We start from the raw sequence: 8,222 nt of genomic DNA on the forward strand, positions 1-8,222 counted from the left end.
TCACATTTTATTTGAAATATTTTGTCCTAAAAGAACTGTAAAAATAATCTACAATCAACTTGATATTCTTCCAAAAGAAAAATGTGAAGTGTCCTTGTTAACAAATCAGCCATGTAATGTTTTGTTTTATTGTAATTTTTTTCTTGCTAGTTTGCTAGATCATGTTTATATATTCTTTATATTCCTACATGTACATTTATATGAACATTCTATCTTTAGACAAGATAAAGAGAAACCAGTTTATTGATGTTTTCTTTTCAAATTGAACCCCTCTCCTATATTTGCCAAACACAATATGAAAAGATATAGCCAGCATTTAAAAAAAAAGGTTGGTGCAATATGTGATTTTTTTTGGAGAGTCAGAAAATGCAGAAACTACTTGTACCTAGTGTTCAAATGACACAACTTTAATTCTAAACATTACTGGGAAGACGTAGCCTAATTGTGATAGAGGGAAGTTTGGGTTCCCTGTAAAATTTACAAGAATTGTTTGCAGGTTGCCACATTTAAAGATTTGAAGTACCCATCCAACGATTTTGACTAAGGTGAAGAAATTTACTGTGCATTATAATCATAATGTAAATATTTACATTTGGAATTACATTTAGGTGTAATGTTTTTAGGTGCTATTTTTGGTCGAAATGCTTCATATATGTACCATTTACCCTAAATTTTAAGTGTTACGGCGATGGCCGTGTACTTTCAGTTTATTTCAAAGAAGGCAAAAAGATGGAGAGCAATTGAGTGCAAAAACCTATGACCAGGAGAGAGATATTACAAGAATCTGTGGCCAATATGACCTCTCCTCCACCCACCACAAATTACATGCTAGTAAAATAGCCAGTGGAAAGCAAATTTTTAACCGTGTATAATGTAGTCAATGACCAAATCAAAGCATTTTGTACTAGTATCTTATTCTTTTGTTTTGTTTTGTTTTCTGGTACTGCAAATCTGGGGTTTTACAAAGCACTGAGTCTATTCATCAAATATTGATTAAAGCATGTTCACTTGCACAAAATATCCATCATATAATTCATTTTAACTTGAATGCCTTAATACAGCTCATACTTTAAGCAGAGACATTTGTTCTTGAGTTGGACAGATACTGGAAAAGTCAGTCAGTGATGGATTGTAGAAAATCAATATATTTAAAATGGATGTTGTACACCACCCCAAAGTAGGCCTACAGTAAAGTCTAAAGATTTTTTTTTCATTCTATTTGCTGCTTTGAAAAGTGTATGAAATGTACATTGAAGCTATCTAGTTTGGCTATATATTTTGATGTAGAGCTTACATATTTTGTTGTACATTTGCTTTGCTAATATTTGTATTTTTTATTGGTAAGACCTGTAAGATAATGTATAAATGTAATTATATAATCATGAATCAGCATAAATATTCAGTGATATGCGAAAATCATAAATATCATGTCCTTTTGATATTGACAAAATAGTTGGCAGTTCATAGGCAACAGATATTTATACAAACACCTCCATATGATAATTTTTCAACTTATGGGACATGTATATTTCAAAGTGTTAGTTGGTCAGACAAATGAAATTCAGCAAAATTCAGCAAAATATCTATGTTAGATGCTATGTGATTGTTTGATTTATTGAATGTTTTGAAATATGACTAACATTTATTTCAATAAACAAAGTATCTAACAGATAACAAAATGCATTTAGGACCTTTTGCTTAAACACAATCAGTATGATCATTGTTTTATGTACCAACAACTAAATCAGGTGCATTGATACAATGAAATCTACTTATCCTATGGGTTTAATATACGTAACCAGCCATGATGAATTATGAACAAATTGTATTTAAAAAATAATACATGCATGCATGTATCTTATCATTAGTATAGTTTTTGTAAGCATCTCTCTGGTAGAGTGTGTTATATATAAAGTAGTAAAATCTTATTGGCAGGCTTTCTTTTCAGTTCTTGAGTTCTGCTTGCCAGGATAGTCTTGCTTCGTATTTTTGTGTTCAAGCTTGTGAATATCTACATATTTAGATCTTTCAGTTCTGTAGGTTTATTGATTAGGAACTTAAGAGTTTCTGTATAACTATTTTTTTTCTCTTTGACAACTTATGTCTACATTATGTGAATGAATCTCAAGTTTGACTATTTATCTCAATACATGTTCAAAAGAACATGTTTCATTCTTGAAGGAATGCATGATTTTCAGTTTGTGTGGAATAGCTTGAGGAATAAACTTTTGATGTGAACATTCAGTCGCTGTCAATTTTTCTTAGATTTGATGTTTGCTTGCTGAAATTAATATATTTTAATTTTGGGGGATTTGATATTTGCTCTTGCAAGTTGCAACACCTGTCCCTATTAACCAAGTTAATACTAAGTACTGAATTCTGTTAGTCCCATAGGCTTTGCTCAGGGATAACTTAGGAATAACTTAAATCCTAACACTAATCCTCAACCAATATCCTATAGAGAAATATGACAGGAACATTCATACAAGCAGGAGCAAATGTTGGATTGTCGCTCGTTCATAGATGTACATATACATATGATACAGGTAGACAACAGCTGTAAAGGGCAGATGGGGTATTATGTTGAGATGAAATTACCGAGAACTATATTGATGTCGTACATGTACAGTGGTGCTCAAAAGTAAGTGAACCCCACCAGAAAATGAACATATTCGAAGTGTTCAAGTTCTGCCACGTTTCAGAAACTTAATTGTGAAGTCAAGTGATAAAATATAACATTCAATAAAGTTTGTATCATTGGGCTCGCTGAACATTGTAGTGTTGTTGGCATGAAAGGGTGCATTTTATGGTGGTGTTCAATCACTTATGAGAATAACTGAATCTACCACAACAAAGTGGAAGATGCTGTTTTTTCCATCCAAAATAACTTCACATCCTTTATGCTATATACAGGGTTTGCATCCCAGGGGGTGTTTCACAAAAAGTTAAGTGGGACTTGTTGCACTTCAATTTCAGTAGCATGCAGGATATAATGCATCACCGTATTGGTCAAGTCATGCGCACTACCACATATCCATCAATCAGATTATGTGTGAAATAAGCTGTGTTAAAACATGACTTGCTAATTCTTTGTGAAACAGGCTCTGGTATAGTGAAGTTAATGGGATTGTATATAAAAGAAATTTTCAGTCCTTGTTGAATTTAGAGTTCAAAATGGCGAGGAGAGTGAGTAAGATTGTGTGTGTGTGTGGGGGGGGGGGGGGTCAGACTAGCAGAGAATGCCAAAAAAAGATTACAATGAGTTCAAGAATTCAATTACCATAAATCTTTCACTTTCTTTCCACATCTCATTTTCCTCTCCATATCTAATTTCTGTACATAGTTATTTCAGTGTGTCTCTCTCTTACAAGCTCCTTCCCTCTTATTTTAATTCTTTATCCTCTCCCTCCCCCTCTCTCTATCTTCTCTCCCACTCTCTCTCTCCTTTGTTCCTTAACGGGTGCTAGTTGTAATTAATCCCCCAACAAGACAACAGTATAAAGAAGAAAATTTTGTTTATTGTCAATTTTATTTCCAAAAAATATATTCTAGAATGATAGTAAGATGAGCATTTTACATAGCAAAAACATTTCTACAAAGAGACAAATATCATGGGAGGCACACACAGTGGAATGATATGTTGGGCTAAATCATTTCATGAATAACTGTCTCGTATCTATTCTGCACCGTAGATAATGAATAATGTATGCAATCATCTGTGCCTTTAGAAATCATATAAGAATTATATAATAGGGTATTCAAAACCCTTTTCATTCACATTCATCGTTGTGTCAGGATGGACTCCAACCTAATCAATTTTTTTTGACCCCCCCCCTTTCCTTCCTACAAGGTTCTTTATTTGAAGCAATTACAATGCAATTACACAGTTACATTACAGATAACAAAAATGAAAAATAACATTCTAAATAAATCATTGAGGTTGAAGGCACAATTATCGTACACATGCTTTGAGGAAGAATGGCACATCAAAATATTAGCACAAAAAAAATTAACTAAAAACATGTAAGAATAAGATGTAATTACACACATTCGTGTTGGGACATTGCCAACATACTGAAAAGATCCTAAATTCCTGACATGTTGATTTGAATGGAAAACAAATTGAAACAAGCCAAATAGTGCAATCGATTTGAAAATATCAAATTTAAGATTAAATTTTCAGCATTTTATAGATGGCATTTTCAAAAATACAAATCAAATGAGGCTATGTGCAAATGCATGTGATGGTGGCATCACAAACACGCATGTCCTTCAGTATTTTATTATTACATAAAATTACAAATACAATTATTTTTGCTCTGCTAGATACATTTTGTGGAGCAAGGATCGGACAATTATTTGTTTAGAGGGAAAGTTCAACCTGTTGATAGGTTGGTTATTCTAAAAGCAGAAACAGAAAATTATCGGAGGTTTGATGATAATTTGAAAAGATAATGGAATTATGAATATTTAATTTTTTTTGTAATGTCACTGAAGAGCAGCTCCTCCTCCTGTGATATAAATTCTTTAAATAAACATATAATTTTCAAATTTGAAAATTATTTTATTTGTGGGGTGAATATTTTATTAGACACATATCTTTGTTTCATTGAAAAAATGGAATATAAGGAATTTATATTACATGATACATAGGGGAAGCTGCTTGCATATGACATCACAAATTAAAAAACTTAAAAAAATTATAGCTCTTATTCTCCTATGGAATTTTCTCAAACCTTCACACCAATATATTTCTTTATCTTTTCTACTTAAATTAAAACCAACTTATCACTAGGGTGAACTTCCTCTAAGAGTATCAAGATTTGTGAACAAATTTTTGGCAATACTCCCATTTGTTTAAGATCGCATGCTCGATTTGTAATGAAAATCATATTAATGAGTCAGAAAGGAGAGGATCGAGGGTATTTGTATTCCAGTTCATCGTGACTTAGCCGTGAAACAGAATAGCCCAGTGGTTAAGTCGCTGCCTGGAAAGCAGTAGATGACAAGTTCGAATCCCACTGGTTCCAAATTTTTCTGACTTATGACTTTCATTACAGATCGAGCATGCGATCTTAAACGCATAGGAGTAATGCCGAAAATTTGTTTACAAATTATTATTACCTCCTATCAAAGCCTCTTTATTTACTATAGTATCTAGATTATTCCCTTTATTGAATGTGTAAAGTCATCTTTTTTTTTTACATAACTTTCTTTCCATACAAGGTAGGGAATCTTAATGCACATCTGTGAAAAATAAATCGATGCAAATTTCATGAAGTACCAAACACTGATAAAAGAAGTGATCCAGAAGAAATGACAATATAAAAAAAATAAAAGAGCTTCTTGCTACATTAGCATAATTCACCTAAAATTTGGATTACAATATAAAGCATGTACGTATAACAATGATAATGCCATGGGGGGGGGGTACTCAGTACAAATGACTGTATTGGGACAAGCCCCAAACACAAGTAGCAATTTTGCCCATTTGGTACTTTCTTGTTAGGCTATACATAGAAACAAGGCCGAATCACACTTTGGAACAATCAGCCAAGTGAGCCAACCCAGCCCGCTACTCACTAATAAGCATTTTACACCTGCAACCCCTATCACACACAGAAGAACTGGTACCAAAAAGATGGGATGTCAATCCCTACATGTGCCTGTTCATTTTTCTCAGCTGTTTGATACAGATCAGAATTCAAATAAATACAATACATGCTCCTCTTCATTAATTAATTTGCCAAGACACAGGATGTGCTTTTTAAAATAATATTCGTTTTAAACTTTAAATGTCTGAAAAAGTGAAACACTTTAAAGACAACAGAAATGCACCATCTTTGAGTTACTTTAAGACAGAACTTAAGAAAAAAAAAAACTTACATGCGGTCCCTAAATTGAGTGATTTGCGAAGTTTCAGTTGTGGGATTATTGGTTTGAAAAATTATTTACCGTTTCTTTTGATATAAAAGGATAAGTGATGCCCTGTTGTGTTTTTTTCCTTGTTTTTTAATATGTAATGTACTTTGTGTGGATCTTTTTCATGAATATATGTCTTTAATGTCACTCTGCACTCATCACAAGCTCTGCTTACTGAGTTGCTACCTCTATTGCATTGTTAAATTTTTGAAAATGTACAAATGCTTTTATCTTTGGAAATAAATGTTGAATTGAAGATATTTTCATGCACGTTCAGTTCTTCTCCTGAAAAATTTCTTCACTTTGATATGAAATTTTGATTCACTCGTTAAAATGACATTCCTCCAGTACCATAATTTCAAGGTACCCAAATGTTTGCGAACATCCACACTATAAAATGAACCACAAAACTTTCCCAGGGAATGCAAATTCTGGGAAGTAAACCTCAGAGGATCGGTCAACACCAAGCAGGAGTTTGAGGACCTTAGACAGAAGACTTGCATATTCTTAAGAATTTTCAAGAGGTCCTTAGGAAAATACATTGGGATGCTGGATTTATAAAAGCAATCTACATTGAAAACCTTGGTATCTGCACAAATTTGATATGCACACTCATTTTTTGCTTCAAGTATGCAGCAATATTTTATTGCAAACTTGTTTCTAATTTCCTTTCATATAAAAGTATGCATGACAGATTCTTACAAAATGTCGTTTTTGGCTTTGTAATATCACAGAAGGCAAATATGTGGATCGCCAAATATTTTGGCCGCACAACGGGCAGTTTGTTGAACCACTGAATGCAAGAATTTTTGTCATTTAGTCATAAAATGTCAGAAAAGTTTGAAACATTGCCTTTTTTTTACCGATTTTCAGTCAAAGATTGTCCTTGTAATAAAAGTCAGTGGTTAGCAATTTGTATAGGAAACTGGGATGTTAGACTGTCAGCTCTCATATCAATGGTACCACTATTCACCGCATTTGATAGGCAAAATTATTCATATCTGATTCCGCTTCAGCTCTGTCAGTTACATTCTTAACCTGAATACATCATAGAACATTTTGAACAAGGTGCTTTCTTAATAAGTCTCACCGGAAATGAATATCCTCAGTGCTACTTGACAAGGCTCAGAAGATGCTTTTTAGAAATAAAGACTGCAAGAATGCATTTTCACAATTGCCACAACATGTTGAAACAACAAGTTGAACATTACATACAACATCAAGAGTCTAAACCAAATAACAAGTGAACGCCCTTGGCAGTCTCGCCTGCATGATGATGCATGTCAATGTAGCAGTAGTCGTGACTTTGAGGAAAATGCCATGTAAGATAAATGATTTATGAAAATGATAAGAAAACATAAGTGAAAATATACACCAGCTCCCCTGTACTCTGAAAAATTTTGAAATTCACAAAGAGGAATACAGGATGATCAGCTGTGGCAGGAAGATATTATAATCTTTGCAGAAGTGTCCAAGAACATCCAGCCATTCCAAAGAAGAGATTGGGCAACATCTGGAGGAACATAAATCGGAACTAACAATGGTGTAAGTAGAAAGTTATACAATGCAATAAGCAGAAATTTTCCAAAACGCCAAGGAATTCAGACAATTATTGTGCCATTTACTTGCCTTCTCCAAACTATGTTTCTCTCTCAAACTTATCTTGAATGTCTGTTTATTTACTACCACCTATGTTATTTTTAATATTCATAAATGAACTTTTACAAGAACTTCCTATGGAAACAAAGAAGGCTTACAGAGGAATTCTACCACAGAAGATGAAATGTATAAATTTATAGCTATGATTACTTAAATCGATTTCCATAACTTCCTTTCTATTTCCCCAGAACTGGAGTAATCATTGGGTATGTTTTAGACCCACACAAAAAGCAATTGGCCCAAGGACCCATTTTGAAGGCATTTTTCAATTCTTGAAAGTTGTCAATCCTGGATATCAGAATAAAAGAAAGAAGAGAGACATACCATGGTAGTATAATTATAGATTATTGAGTCTTTTCCAGAAGAGGAAATACATAAGATTTAACTGATATTTCTATGCCATACTCATTTCATAGTAGATGAGAATTCATAAACCTAAGAGCAGTGTTGTTGTGCCTTGATGTCTGGAGTCATCACGAGGGAAAAATTGAGGTGGCATGGGTCCAGGTACTATGTACGAATGGCAGTCAGTACAGAAAATCACAAGAATGGATTTTGGCCATTTGTAGATGTCATGTCTGATAATGAGAGCTTGATTGAAGAACTTGCGATGATCTGTACAAACAAGTACAGAAGTCCAA

Source organism: Lytechinus variegatus, chromosome 2 (genome assembly GCF_018143015.1).
Source record: "Lytechinus variegatus isolate NC3 chromosome 2, Lvar_3.0, whole genome shotgun sequence".
In the NCBI taxonomy this organism is placed as follows: Eukaryota; Metazoa; Echinodermata; class Echinoidea; order Temnopleuroida; family Toxopneustidae; genus Lytechinus; species Lytechinus variegatus.